A 15,700-nucleotide genomic window follows, 5' to 3' on the forward strand; every position below is an offset into this window, starting at 1 on the left:
CCTCAAGAAATAACAAAGAATGAAGAACAGAGGCCAAGGCAGAAAAGGGAACCCCAGAACAGAGGGGAGGTAAGGGGGTCTTTGTTGTTGCTCCTTTGGGGACACCTTCCCGAGGCTCCCAGGCAGTGAGTCACCGGAAGTGAGGAGGCTGAAAGTGGAATGGGATGGCCCTGCTGGTGAGTCATTCTCCAGCCACCTGGACCCTTGGCCTCTTCCCCAGCCCCCAAATGGCGCGGCATGATGAGGGAAGTATCCTCTGCCGGTGGCACCTGTCTCTCTGAACTCATTATCCCATTATCAGAGTGAGTCAGGAGAGCAAGTTGGGGCACAGCGTGCACCTGTGGGGAGCTGAGCAAGGCCCTTCAGGCCTGGGTGGGGCAGGCTGTGGCAGGTTGTGGGTGGAAGGCAAGAGGTTTGGGTCCCCAAGGCAAAGATTCCACCTGCAATTAAATTACCAGATGGATTTGGGCTCTCGGGAAGGTACCGCAGGGTGTGTGTGGGGATTGGGTGGCTCTTAACTCGGGAAACCAGAAGATGACAGGCATCAAATATCCTAGGGGACAGGGTAGATGGCAGAACCCTTAAAACACAAAACAGTGAAAGGGGCAAACAGCCTCTCTAGGACAGCAAGCTATGGATCGCTCCCCTTCCCCAGGAAAACACCCAAGATCCCAGAAGTCCACCATAGACAGGCACATGTAGGCCCCTACCAAAAGGGACAGAGACCCAGAAATCCACTCCTAGACACACACAGACAAGTTCCTTTCACAGCACACTACACACCACACACACACACACACACACACACATCTGAGGTCACTTCCAGAAAGGCCATTCTAGAAATTCCAAAGGGCACGCAATGACCATGTGGCTTCCTTGCATGCCTTCTGCCTCTAGTCCCCAATTTTAGCTTTCCAGCATGCTAGGCAGAGGGAAATCCAGTTCGAGCCTATTTACACCGGGCCACCTCTCACAGCCCCTGCAACAGCACTCCATTTGAAGGTGGAAAGCGATTTGGGCGTGTGTTCACCACCCCCTCTCCAATACAGGCCCACACCCAGCAAGACTGGAGACTTTTTTCCAGCAAACTGAAGGGAGGGAACTGGGGCTGGTGCCAAACCAGTGAGAGAAAACGGAAGGAGAAAAGGAGGGCTGGTCAGACAGGTATGGCAGCCCTGGGGAGGGACAGCCAGCTAGCTCTCCCTTTCATCCCTTCCCCCACACTTTTGGAGGGACCAGAGGGGGAAATGCTTCTAAAGAATTGATTTGAACATAAAAGCTAGCCGCCCAGCACCCTTCCTGAAATCTCAGCTCCCTCCACACCCGCCGCCACTCCTGGGTCCTAGGAGTGTCTCTTAAGGTGGGGACAAAGGGACAGTCCCCGAGCTGTGCAGATTAGAGCATCAACCCAAAGCTCACGGAGGAGACGCCCCTCATTCCTGGGCCAGAAAAATTGCACATCACTTGACAACTTCCTGTGAGTGCCCAGAGACCCCAACCAACCCCTCCCCACATGACCCCTGCTCATCAAGAGAGACCAGAGCTGCTCTCTCCAGTGGCTTCTGCCTGGAACTTCCCCAGGGTAGAGGTAGAAGGGAAAGGCCCCAGGGACTAGGGCCAAGCGGTCAGGGGAGAAAGAACCAGCCTGGGGCAGCCACGGGTACAGCTCCTTGTAAGGCAGTCTCTGGCCACTGTGGCCACAGCGAAGTGACGCACACGCTTGTGATGAGGTGAGTGTCCCCTACGCAGACAGCTCTGTGCCTGCTCTGCTTTTTTGTCCCCAGAGCTATGGGGGAAAGGAGGATGCATTCTCCCTCTGTTAAGACACAGCTCCCTCAAGTCTCTGCACACCCACACACAAATAAATGTAATTTTAAAAATACAATTTTTGAAAAAAGAGGAAAAGATTAGTGGCTAAGAAGGTAGCTCAATTGCTTGCCTTGCACGCCACAAACCCTGGGTTTGGTGCCAGCCCACATAAACGGGGTGTGGCGGTCCACGCCTGTAATTCCAGCACTTGGGAGGTGAAAGCAGGGGGAACAGAAGTTCAGGGTCATCCTCAGTTACATTTTGAGCTTAAAGCCAACCTGAGATACAAGGACCCTGTCTCAGAGGAGGGAAGGAGAGAGGGGGAACTCAGAAACATAAATGAGTTTCACATAAGGAACAGTTAAGTTTGTAGACCAGACCTGGGGGTAGAAACAGGAGGAAAAGCAAAAGCTGTCCCTGAATGAGGGTGATGTCCTAAAGGCAGTCAAATCACTTTGAACAATGGAACAATTTTAAATATTGATAGGCGGCAGCATATAAATAGCTGGGGGTACACTGAGGCAGCTGAACAATTTAAATAGGAAGCCACAGATGGTGTGGACAGCCATCTATCTGTAAGCCACAGAATTAGTAATGAAGCTGATGGCTGGCTCTGTGTGTACTGTGAGCCTCAAGGTGAAATTGTTCATTGCCATGCCTAACACAGAGATGCATATGACGGGCAAGTGTTCCATCGCGGAACTTCAGCCCCAGCATCTCTTCAGCCTTGCATTTTGAGACAGCCTCACTAAGTTGCCTTTGCTGGCCTGAACTCAATCTGTCATCCAGGTTGCTCTTGTCTCCTCCTGCCCCAATCTTCTAGACAGATGGGAGGGATTACAGACTGGGGCCACCAGGCTTAGCTGATAGATTTTTTTTTTTTTGGTATGTCATGGCTCTGATGATAAAACCCCAGGATGGAAATGGACTGACTACCCAAAAGAGAGCATGCAAGCTCAGGAAGTGTTCATTCTAGTAGTCACAATGACACTTATATGGCACCAGAACTTGTAAGTATTATAAATGCCTTATTTTTTTATTATGTATACAATATTCTGTCTGTGTGTATGTCTGCAGGCCAGAAGAGGGTACCAGACCTCATTACAGATGGTTGTGAGCCACCATGTGGTTGCTGGGAATTGAACTCAGGACCTTTGGAAGAGCAGGCAATGCTCTTAACCACTGAGCCTTCTCTCCAGCCCTTATAAATGCTTTATAATAGCTTGGCAGTGGTGGCCCACGCCTTTAATCCCAAAACTTAGGAGGCAGAGGCAGGCAGATCTCTGAGTTCGAGGCCAGCCTGATCTACAGAGCAAGTTCCAGAACAGCCAAAGCAACACAGGGGAAAACACCGTCTCAAAACCCATTCATAAGAATGCTACAAAATAGGTAGAAGAATAGAACGGATTCTCACAAGTTGTCCTTTGCCCTTCATAGGCACGCCATGGCATGTGCATGCACACACACAAGAATGGATGGATGAATGAACGAAACATGGCCAAAGTCATACAGCTGTGTGGCTCTGTCTCCCTGCTTAGGACTGTGACGTGCTCTCCATAGCAATGAAGAACAAGAGTTTAACAGCGCAAGATGGACGCCCAGAAAGACGGAGTCTAAGAGAGACTGTGAACAGCCATAGTTGATGGGAAGAACAATGCCATTGGGCCCAAGAAAACTGAAGAACCCTGTGTTGGGTGAGGCGGCCAAGTGTCCTTCTTCACACCACTGATGTTTGAAGCCCACCTGGCCTACAATGAAAACTTCCAAGTTTCCATTTGACCTTCTCCTCCTTTCTTTCCCCATCCCTTGGAATATCCTAGGCCCATCCTTTAGAGGGAGTCTTTTGTAGTTGGAAAAACATCTTCCGATCACCCCCCTAAATGCCTGTGATTCATGGGGCTGGCTAGGGATCTCTGAATGTCCAGATACCCCATAACTTGCCAAGGCAGGACAAGGAAGCTAACAAATCAGATGCAAATGCCTCTGGCTCTGGATGTTCTGGGCTATTCAATAAAGAGACAATTGGGGTCAAGACTGTTCAGCTGGAAAAGTGCCTGGCCAGCATGTACCGAAGTCCCACTCCCAGTACCACATACAGTAAGCGTGGTGGTGAACCTGCAATCTTACCTCTTAGAGGTAACCTTCAGCAACATAGCAAGTTCAGAGTCAGCCTGGACTCTATGGTAAGCTCAGAACCAATGGCCTGTCCCCAGGTAAAGAGAAGGGTCCTTTCCTGCTTTCCAGGGGCACAGGGTCAGTGACACGTCCAAAGCAGACACAAAGGAGAAGACAGTAACAGGGTGGCCTTTGGGAGGTGTCTCAGTTCACTGTGACTGAGGCCATCACCAACCTTCTGCACAGTAGTGTCATACACAAAATGGCCGTTTCTGAGTGGCAGGATGGAGAACAGAAGGGTTTTGATACTGGGTGTAGGGAGAGGGGAGAGAATAGGAACCAGAGGGTAAGAAGACAGGGCGCTTTGGGATACATACTTAATGGCCAATGTGGTCAGAGCCCACTCTGCACGGCTATGCCATCAAACATCCTGGCGAGGGACTGGCTTAGGGAGATCGCTCTGGTCTGTGTAGTGAGGCATAGAAGGAGGAACAAGGATTAGAGAGCAAAGGAACAGGCACAGCCAGGGCTGCCTAGGAAACAAGGCTAGGGATCAAAGGCCCAGATCAGAGCTGGAGGCCACAAATACTCGTATATGACAGAGCCTTAGTAAATCACCAGCCATAAAAGCAACTGCAGTCTTGTAGAGGAAAGGCTAGGGCAGTCTCCTGGTAAGGGAGTGCCCCAAGGCCAGTCCTGCCCACCAGTCCATCTACTTTCCTCTGATCTGGGAAGATCTTCCTGTGCCCTATAGGTCCCACCTGACAGCTTCCTCCTGTGATACTTACGGGTGTGTCTAAATTGCCTCTGATATTTACAACTTCACCAACATCAACCAAAGTTTCATGAGTCTGTGTAGCATTTGGATGTCTAAGGAATTTGGCTTTGGTCATTGGAAAGCAATGAGGATTTTTAGTTGGGTGGAACTGATGATAATTGTCAGGCTGTTTTTTTAATTATTAGTCATATTCATGTAAGGAGTGTGTGTGTGTGTGTATGTGTGTGTGTGAGTGTGTGTGTGTGTGTGTGTGTGTGTGTGTGTGGTCAAGCTGAGGTTGCACAGCATGTGAGTAAGCAGCTGAAGGTGGGTTCTGGAGATGAAACTGAGATCACCATGCCTGGGCAGCAAATGGCTTTTCTGGCTGAGCCATCCTGCTGGCCAGGCAGAGCAAGTGCATTTGGAAGTATGTATCCAGATGAAAGCTGGGCAGGACCTCGGGTTCTCTCCAGAAAAGCAAATCACATGCCACACAACCTCAATTGTACCTCAGAGCTCCTCCATCCCCTCATACACACACACGTGCACACACACACACACACACACACACACGAGTTCTGCCCTTTCCCATACGTGTGGCGCGTGCACATATCCCAAGGAGGGCAGCCACCTTACATCCCCATGATGCATATGAGCAGGAGTGCCACCCTCTCCTCCCCCACCATTCACCATCTCAGACGCATAAATACTCCCTTCCTATACCTATCACATGTGCACACATGTGCAGCAATACATAAGGCGATGTCCAACACACAACACAAGCTATAGCTCTAGGCTCTTGGCAGCAAATGACAGCTCCAGCATATAAGGTCATTTATTTGCTCTCACAATTGGGAAAGGGTGCATTAAACTTGTATTCTAGCCAAAGGGACTCAATGGCTGCCTTCTTCTCTTTTGGTCTCCTTCTCAGCGGGCCATCTCCAAGCTGTGATAGGGATGGATACCACCAAGGGTGTATTTATGTCCAGATGCTTCCAGCTGAAGTTCCAAAGGCCACTCTCCTTGGGCTGGCAGGTCACAGGCCTGTCGCTGAACCAAGACTTCAGTCAGGAGAATAAAAAATGCTGTCATCTGAGCTAGATAGATCACTTGCTGAGTTCCTGGGAAAGGGGGAGGGAGTCAGGCCTACTAATGGCAGGAGGGAAAAGAGATGATTCACCAAAAAGGGGAGGGGATGCTGGGCACAGCAGGCAAAAACAGCAGATGTTCACCAACCTAAATGTACACAGATAAAGACGTGGAAGCTACACAGTGAGCCAGCCTCTGGTGCCTTGCCAACAAAATATTAGCTTTAGATAAGTAAAGGATTAAGACATGTGCCTTAGAACTTTGGGGGCAAGGGGACCCTCGAGCAAGCTGGATTTAGAAGAAAAGACAGACTCTGTAACACAGCCCATGCTGGCCTTGAACACATAGCAATGCCCCAGCCTCAGCTTCCTCTCCCAGGAACTACCACACCCAATTTAGAGAAGTAAGGTGTGAAGACCAGAGGGAAAGCTTGGTGGTAAAGTACTTGTCTTCATTGTGAAGTCCTAGGCTCAACCCCCAGCACCAGAAAAACAAAAACAGAACTCAAGGTGACACATATCTTAATCTCAGCGCTCTGGAGGCAGAGACAAGTGAATGTGAGGCCAGCCTGGTCTACATAGTGAGGTTCCGAACAGCCAGGGCTATGTATAAAAAACAAACGAACAGAAACCCAAAAGTAAGATGGATGGAAAGATCTGGAAATGTAAAAAGCCACTGGGCAAGCACAAAACTCCCCTACAGAAGAGTGGAGCAGCTGGACAGTGTGTCAAAGGCTAGCCTGTACTCAGTAGTTCACAGAGGCCGATGCCGGTGACCCACTTCTCCCCCGCTGATCATGCCACACTGGAAAACAGCAGCACTTTGGGGTCCGGGATGCTGGGCTCTACCGCGGAGCTCCGTCCCTAGTCCCCCAGCCCTAATCTAATTTTTACAACTGACCTGAAGAAGTGCAGCAGCAAAAAAAAAGGGGGGGGGGGCTTCTAGGACACAACTAAAGCTCACATAACTGAGACAGGGGAATGTCCCTGGCTTTTCTCAAAAGTTCTGCTGTGGCTAGGGCCAAGACCCCTGAACAGGAGCCATCTGAAGAACTTGTGTGAAGTTGAGCAGGTTACTTAACCTCACTGGGATTCCTTTCCGTGCTCCCGAAATGTGCAGAGCGCGTCCTTCAGAGAGCAAATGAGAACAATGGGCACAATAGTAGGTTTCAGTTCGCAGCAGCTTAGCTGTTGGCGCCGCTGCAGAAACAGCTTCCTTGGAGTAGTGCAGCGTCTCTTCTGCAGCACCTGCTGGGCGACAAGAGGTGCCTGGAGAAAAACCTTTGCAGTGAGGATTGAGAGCACCTAAAAGGGTGATCAGGAGGGTTCTACAGGGCTGTAACAAAGAGATAATAGGCAAAAATCTGCCTCCATGCAAAACCCACGCTTGCAAATCCAGTTCCCAGGGAGCCAGCCATGCAAACAGTGCCCTGCCTGCTGACCCTTGTCCCTGCCAATAGTGAAGGTGGTTGTGAAAGTGGCAGGAAAGTGACAATGATGGCTCTCTTCTGAGTGCCACAGTGTCGTGTTTCTTACATACACAACATAGAACCCTAAAACAGCCAGTGAGGAAGGCAGCATTCCCATTTGCAAATAGGAACAGTAAAGATCAAAACTCCTCCTGCCAAAGCAGTGGGGGCCGAGCCTGAGCCATACCCAGGCTTCCAGAGGCTTCCAGAGGCCTCTTCAGGGGCCCCACTTCAGACACCTGTCCAACTGTCTACATAAAAGAAGCAGTAGTCAGGTCTGGAGAGATGGCGCAGTGGTTAAGAGCACTGACTACTCATCCAGAGGACCTGGGTTCAATTCTCAGCACTCACACGACAGCTAATCACTACCTGTAACTCCGAGAACCGACACCCTCACACCTACATGCAAGCAAAAACACCAAGGTATGTAAAATAAAATAAAATTTAAAAAAAGAAGCTGTAATCACTGGGCAGTGGTGGTTCACACCTTTAATCCCAGGCAGAGGCAGGAGGATCTCTCTGAGTTCGAGGCCAGATTGGTCTACAGAGCAAGCTCTAGGACAGCCTGGAACTGAAAAGAAAAGAAATAATGGTAAGGTTGGCAAGATGACTCAGTGGGTACAGCGGGTAAAGATGCCTGCTGCCAAGAAGGGTCTACATGGTAGAAAAGGAGAGCCAATTCCACAAGTTCCATGGTACATGTGCCTTCTCTCACACACATATACACACATAGAAATAAATGTAACTTGAAAAATAAAGCAATAGGGAAAGAATGCAATACTTGTCAGTAGTGCAAAAGAAACACTCTCAAATCCAAAGTGCTATAGAGTCCATCTACCCATACAACCACTGTCTCGTGAGCCTTGAAACTTTTCTGCCTACTAAAGGTTCCAGAAGACTCGAGGGACCTCTGTCCAGTGCTGTGGAATGTGACATTCGACAGAAGCCATGACTATCTTGCAAACTGCATACCTACAGCATGAGAAAACACCTTGCTGAACTCCAGAACATGCTGACCGAGTGAATCCAAAAGCTGACTTGGTCTTCTCTACCATGATAAAACAAGACAGACAGAGCCAGGAATAAAGCCCGGTGAAGGTGGGTTTCATCCCTACCTGAGGTGATGGAGAGATGAAAGAAGGAAGGGAGGGAGAAAGAATGCAAGAGGGGTTTAACTAAAGAAAGACCTGACCTGCTCCCTACTACCCTTTAAACCACCTGTCTTTCAGATTCTCGACGGGTGGAGATAACTCCAAATCCACACACAGTGACCCATTCATAGGTCTTAAAGAAAAATCTGTTGACTTAGACAGTGAGATTGGACTGCATTAGGACCAGCCTGAGCCAGTTTAGCCTCTGGGACTTGTTAGACATGCTCCCATGGCAACACAAGTCACTATGCAGTTTCTGCATTCCTGACAGAACTTCAACATCCAGTCCCCATAACCCACCCTCTCTCTTCCTTCCGGCCTCTCCTGGTTTCCCAGGTGACATCCAGGAAACACTAAGAGTTGCTAGTGACAGAAAAGCAGTTTGAGGAACCCAGAAAGGATAGGGAAAGCCCCAAGAAGAGAAGGGAGGGGACTCAACCCCCAGACCACTGTTCCTCAGTCAGAAGCCTCCAACTGCCCCCCCCACCCAGTTTCCTAGTCATGCTCCCAGACCTGTGGACACACGGCACCAGTGTCTTCTACCTCCTGTCATTCTGTATTCCCCCATGGCCTGACCCTGTGCCTTTTGACTGACAGTTCCTCATAAAACCTCTCTACCTCTGCAATTCTACCCTCTCACCAGCCTCCTGGCACCACCACCACTCCCATCCCTCTAGCTTGGCCCTGCCCACAACCTCCTCCAGGAAGCCTCCAGCATGGGCTCCCTCTAGTCTTCCAGTCCTGAGCCTCCACGGTGTAGTCTCATTTCCACAGGAGATCACAGGCCCGGACATAGGTCCAGGCACCCCATGGCCTAGGGTTCCCTTAAGGTGGTAATCTGTACATAAAATGAGAAATAAGCAAAACATGCACTTTGGAGCTGAAAAATCTGAGAATGGTAGTTAAAATATGGGAGCTAGCGAACGCCAGATCTGGGTCCTGTTTCCTGTGCCCCAGGCTCTCCTGCACCATGGCTGCTTATTAAACCCTCTGAGCTAAGACTAAAAGGACTGTAAGGATTTCGAATTCTCCTGCAAGCACCCAGGCTCTGTCCTGAGCAGCCCATACCTCTGATAAGGGAGATGGTTTCCATAGATTGGTGAGGTGGCCCTGGAGCCTTAACATAGGGAGTCAGGAACCCCACACTTCACTTTCCCCTCTGATCCCCCAACCTCTGCAAAACCCCCCACCACACACTTCCAAAGAACACTAGGATTTGTGGTTAAAATCCACTTGTTTTAGAGGTTGTGAAACAAATTAAACAAAATTCCAGGCAGGAAGATGACTCCACAGGTAAAGTCTGGCCACCAAGCCTGACAACCCAAGTTTGGTCCCTGGGACCTACACAGTGGAAGAAGAGGTGTGTCCCCAAATTGTCCTCAGACCTTCACAAGGATACTATGATGTTGGTGTGTATACACACATTAATTAAAATATAGTGCCAGGAGTGGTAGTACAAGCTTTTAGTCCAAGCAACAGGGAGGCACAGGCCAGCCTGGTCTATAGAGAGTGCAGGCTAGCCAGAGCTACATAGTGAGACCCTGTCCAAAAAAAAAAAAAAAAAAAAACCTGCTTGTTTTTAAACTTTAACCAAACTTCAGTACAATTTTTGCTTTTAGAATTATCCTAATATACAGAACAATGTAAACTAGCAAGAAAATTCCTCTTGGGAATGAAATGACCTGTGTTCTAGTCCCAGCGAGTCTCTAAGTTGCTGGGTTATGCTGAAAGAGTTCCTTCTCCTTCCAGGCCTACAGCAGACACCATGGAGGAAGCATCAGCTTTGACTGGGCCCATCACACATGTGCTCTCCTGTGTAAAACAAATTTCACATTAGTAGGCTTTGTTCAGGGGCTGGAGAGATGGCACTGTCTGCTCCTCTAGATGACCCAGGTTCAATTCCCAGCACCCACATGGCAGCTCACAACTGTCTCTAATGCTAAGATCTGACACCTTCACACAGACATACATGCAGGCAAGATATCAATGCAAATGAAATAAGAGTAAATAAATTATTTTTTAAAAGAAGTTTTTTCAGTCAGATAGTGGTAGAGCTTGCCTTTAGTCCCAGGACAATGTGGGGGGGGGCGGATCTCTGGGAGTTTAAGGACATCCTGGTCTGCAGAGCAAGTTCCAGGACAGCCAGGACCATTCTAAGAGACTCTGTTTCAAATAAATACATAAATTTTTATATATACACACTCCCTCTGTGGTCCATCCTCCCCGACCCGCCGCTGCCTTCTTCCTGTCTAACTCCCCTCAACTAAAAAGGTCCAGGCTCAGCAGAGCTTGATAGTCTGCCTCAGTTTTGTTTCTCAGTGCACTGGCATCCTGTGCCCTCAGCGGAGTCCTTTCTCCTACAAAGCACTGAAAAGGAGCAAAAGGCTAGAATAACGAAAGGCCTCCCTAACCAAACTCTGTTGGAACTGAGAGGAGTGACCTGGAAAGGAAGGGAGAGTCTTGTCAGAGCCAGGCCTGCCCAGAAGCCAAACACATGGTGGGTGGGTCAAGTCTCTACAGGACAAGGCCTGAGGACCTAGAGAGATGACCTCCAGAGACTGAGAAGCTCGGTGGGCTTCTGAAAGCAGAGCTGTCAGACAGTCTGAATTCCTGGGGAAGCCTGAGTAAGCCATCCCCCTGCCCTGCTAGTGGAATGCTGCTGGGTGGCCTGTGTGCCATCCCCCTGTCCTGCTGATGGAATGCGGCTGGTTGGCCTGTGTGCACAGCTTTACCCAAACAAGTGCTATAGGGAACCATAAACCTTATCTCCCAGGCTCTCCTGAGGTTCCCGGAGCTCAGGCTGAGTCAGAGCCCAGGGCTGGGACCTGAGGCATACCTGACTCACTGCCGGATGTGTGATCATTCTGAAATGAAACGGGAGCAGAGGGGACCCGCCTCTCTGCACAGTGGGGTGAAGAGGTGGACCAGGTGATCGATTCTCAGGAAGTCCAGAGTCTTACCAGCCAGCCCTAAGCCAAAAATCCCTGTCCCAGCAAAGTTAGGTACAAACTGTCCCTCAATTTTTCCTTGATCTAAGATCTAGAGTTGACACCCAGTAGTTAATGGGACCCAGTGGTTTCTCTTTCTATGCATTATAAAACCTAAGATCCAACTTAGACAGAAGCAGGGTTGGGAAACAAAGGGACAGCCTACTGCCAGGACTGTGCCCCCTGTCACGCCTCCATCCTAAGCAGACCTGGGAGGAGAGAAGGGAGAGAAAAGAGGCTCTGTTCTCTGGTTCCTGGTGTCCCTGAGAAATTCCCCAGCCCCCTGCCAAGCGCCTCTCCCTCCTCACAGGCCAGTGAGGCCGGTCAGGGAGACAGTGCTTACTAGGCCCCTCTCTGCAGGTGGTATCGATGACATCACCGTCCTCTCTGGAACCGCACTTTCTCTTGCCAGGTAAGGAAATGCTCCTGTCTCCTCCCCCACTCGCTCCAGGTTGTCCTCTGCCAGTGCTCAGGGAGGCCAATCTTCTACAAACACTGCTCTGATCCAGTCACTCCCCAGCCCCGAGCTTCCCATCACATTCTGAATAAAGGTCACATCTCTCATCTGTCCGCTGAGGCTGAGTCTTGCCCACCTGGCACTGACTGCCACTCTGAGCCTCCTCTCAGGGCTGTGCCCTCCCTCATACAGTGCCTCCCGGCCACCTGCACCTGCTGCTGAAGCCTGACCCTCCCTGCCAGTCCTGTACACTGCACCCGCTCAGCAAACACTTGTTGAATGAACACTACATAACAGCCCCTCCTCCCAGCAGCCAGTGAGAAGCCACCCGGGACCCTCCTGACAGGCCTGTCACACCCCTGGATGGGTTTTGCTTGCTGTTTGCATAGCTGAGCTCTGCATCTGATTGTAAACCTGACCCATGTGTGGACCGTGGTGTTCTTTATTTGCCCCATCAGATTCTGACAATGACCTTGAGAGTTCAGTATTATTATCCTTATTTACATGTGAGGAACCCAGGACTTGGCGGAGCAGTTCGCGCTGTGCATGGTGGGTAGGGTTCAAGCAGGGGGTTGGATTCCATGTCCATAGCTCTCACACTGCGGACCCGAGCACCATCCTCAGCGCACTGCCCTCCGCGTTCCCTTCAGCAGAGCGAGGTGTGAGCCGTTCTACCCAGACGACTCCAGCTCTCTGTCTTCCTCCCCACCTTGTCGCCCTTGCTCTGGATCCTAGAAAGTGGAAGACAGGGAAGAAGTGAGCAGTGACTGCCCCTCGTGGATCCCAGGAATAACAGCTAAAGCCTGGGTAGCAGGGCAGAAGCCTTTGCCCCCACCCACTGCCTGTTCTGACGGCCCCCAAGTGAGCTCCAGCTCTTCTCTCCCGCTCTTCCCAACGCTAGTAGGACACAGGTTGGGCGAGGGAACAGCAGGCAAGACAGAAAAAAAAAAAAAAAAGATAAGGGGCCAAAATGCAATGACTCACCCTCCTTTGTCCTCCCCTGGGGGTTTAGGGGCTGGACTCTTGAAATTCCAGCCTATCCCTGGGAGACACTTAGATATCAGTTACCTGGACAGCAGGAGGACGACTCTGTTTATTCCAAACTAACAGCCTGCCATGGCAACCTATGGCCAGCGCCATTAGGGCTGGGAGCAAAGGTCCTGGACAAAAGGGGTGGAGCCACAGGTCCTGGACAAAAGGGGTGGAGCCACATGTACCTAGCCGTAGAGTTCTGCTGCCAGCCTGCCACCTGTGTGCCATTGGGGCCCGCTCTAACCCAGCACCCCCTTGTGGCCAAGTAGGAACCACCCATCTTCTAAAAACACATCCCCCCCTCCTGCTTCTCCCGTACACTAAGATAGGAATGAGGAACTGAGCTAACTGCGTAGGAGAAGGGAGCCTGGTGGGTAGCATCAAGGAGGAAAACTAGCAAAACCTTCAGAGCCAAAGAGATGGCTTCTTAGCTGGAGGAGAGCCCAGAACACTGGGGGAGGTGGCAACACCCTCACTCCTGTCTCCTGCCCAGCTGGGACCCCTAGGGCTACCACCATTCTTTTTTTTTTAAGATTTTTTTTTATTTTACCTTATGTGTATGAGTGTTTGACCTGCCTGTATATATGTGTTAACAGGTGCCTTTGAAGTTCAGAAAAAGGTATCAGATCTCTTGGAACTAGAATTGATGGTTATGTGTGTCAGGAATTGAACCCGGGGTCCTCTGGAAAGACAGCCAGTGCTCTTAACCACTGAGCCATCTCTCCGGCCCCAACCAGTATTCTTCTGTTTTCTTTTGTTTTGTTTTTCGAGACAGGGTTTCTCTGTGTAGCCCTAGCTATCCTGGAACTTCTCTATAGACCATGCTGGCCTCGAACTCACAGAACTTCACCTGCCTCTGCCTCCCAAGTGCTGAAATTAAAGGCGTGCATCACCACCGCCCGGCCCCAACCATCATTCTTAATATTGCACTTTTTGGCAGGCCGTGTGCCCTTTAAAACTCTGACATGCACCACTAACAGCTAGTTGTAAAAATCTGCCTGTAAAACTGCAGGTCCTGTAGCCCTTCACTAAAGCCAGGAACTGACCTGGAGACTTAAAAACACACAGACAAACACAGAGAGAGAGACAGACAGACAGAGATGCCGACATGGGTCATCCTTGACACAAGAATGCCAACTTTATGGAGCTCAGGGGCAGTTTATATAGGACTCTGGCCACACCCCAGCTCTCGGGATTTTTCAGCTGCAGAAACCACTCCCCCACCATCAGAGTCTGCTCAGAGCAGAGGAACACAAGTTGTTTACAGGAAACTCAGGGTCTGGGTCTACAGCCCCCACCAGCTCCCAACAGCTAGTGACTCAGGAACCTCCCCACCACCACCCCCACACACAGAGGCTAACAGCTAGTGACTCAGGACTCCTCTACACACACACACACACACACACACATACACACACACAGGCTAACAGCTAGTGACAGGACCCCCCCACACACACACACAGGCTAACAGCTAGTGACTCAGGACCCCCCCCCCTACACACACACACACACACACACACACACATAGGCTAACAGTTAGTGACTCAGGACCCCTCTACACACACACACACACACACACACACACACACACACACACACAGGCTAACAGCTAGTGACTCAGGACCCCCCTACACACACACACACACACACACACACATAGGCTAACAGTTAGTGATTCAGGACCCCTCTACACACACACACACACACACACACACACAGGCTAACAGCTAGTGACTCAGGACTCGCTACACATACACACACACACACACACTAACAGCTAGTGACTCAGGACCCCCCTACACACACACACACACACACACACACACACACACACAGACTCAGAAACACATACACAGCAGCTATTAGGATCTGCCTTCATCTCTTTTCTTCGGGGTAATCCTTGCATGGCAAACATCTCTGAACCCCCCATGGGAGCTGCACAGTTGTGTTTCCATGTTCCCTTGGATGTCTCACCTCAGATCTGTGGGTGCCGTGCTAGGCTGTTCTGTCTGCTTGACACAAACCCAAATATATCTGGGAAGAGAAAATCTTAGTTGAGAAAATGCCCCCATAAGATTGACCTCTAGGCAATCTGTATGGCATTTCATAACCAATAATTGATGTGGCAGGGCCCTCACCCACCGTGTGCACTGCCATCCCAGAGCGAAGGCCAAGCAAGACAGGACGAGCAAGCCAGTAAGGACCATTCCTCTATAGCTTCTACTTCAGTTCCTGCTTTGAGTTCCTGCCCTGACTTCCTTCGATGATGGTCTCTGATGTGGAAGTGTAAGATAAAATAAATCCTTTCCTCCCCGAGTTGCTTTTGGTCATGGCATCCATCTCATCACACACAGAACGGGTTCCAAACTGAAATTGCTATGTAACACCACTGTCTAAGCCTCATCACCTCCTTTGATCCTTGCCTTGTGGACAGCAACCCCTGCCTTCAAAACCAAAAGCCTGGTTCTGCCTGAAATCCAGACACAAGAACGTGCTCCCCCATCTAGCTGAGATTAAGCAATGTGACCCCTGTGAAGTGCTGTGCCTGGTCTGCCGTCCATGCACAACATGTGCAACTGTCATTTTAAAAGGTGTATATTGTTTTGTTGGTAGTGGAAGTGGAGGCAGGAAGATTAGAAGTTCAAGGTCATCCTCAGTTACATAGTAAATTCAAAGCCAGCCTGGGATACACAAGACCTTGTCTCAAAAACCAAAGTGACAACAAAAATTAAGAACTTCTTATTAAAAATCATTTTAAGAGAAGAAAAGGATTGGGCTAGCAAGATGACTCCAGCAATAACGGTGCCTCCAAGCCTGAGGATTCACTTGATGAAA

At 50.0% G+C, this 15,700-nt stretch overlaps 2 long non-coding RNA genes across 3 annotated transcripts; one reads left to right on the top strand and one right to left on the bottom strand.

The window, feature by feature from the left end:
- The first annotated feature begins 1,486 nt into the window (after positions 1 to 1,486).
- On the top strand, positions 1,487 to 3,841 carry LOC146890992 (uncharacterized). 2 transcript variants are annotated; one of them, XR_014997925.2, is made up of 2 exons: positions 1,487 to 1,730; positions 3,247 to 3,841. It is a non-coding gene; the product is annotated as an uncharacterized LOC146890992 (long non-coding RNA). The 2 variants fall into 2 exon arrangements; XR_014997924.2 differs by lacking the exon at positions 1,487 to 1,730 and adding an exon at positions 2,693 to 2,819.
- Positions 3,842 to 10,208: 6,367 nt separating this feature from the next.
- LOC148119040 (uncharacterized) lies at positions 10,209 to 13,983 on the bottom strand. Its single transcript, XR_015735710.1, has 3 exons — positions 12,818 to 13,983; positions 12,306 to 12,564; positions 10,209 to 10,552 (listed from the first exon to the last, which is right to left on the bottom strand). It is a non-coding gene; the product is annotated as an uncharacterized LOC148119040 (long non-coding RNA).
- Between the last annotated feature and the right edge of the window lie 1,717 nt (positions 13,984 to 15,700).

Source organism: Myodes glareolus, chromosome 19, assembly GCF_982192425.1.
Source record: "Myodes glareolus chromosome 19, mMyoGla1.1, whole genome shotgun sequence".
In the NCBI taxonomy this organism is placed as follows: Eukaryota; Metazoa; Chordata; class Mammalia; order Rodentia; family Cricetidae; genus Myodes; species Myodes glareolus.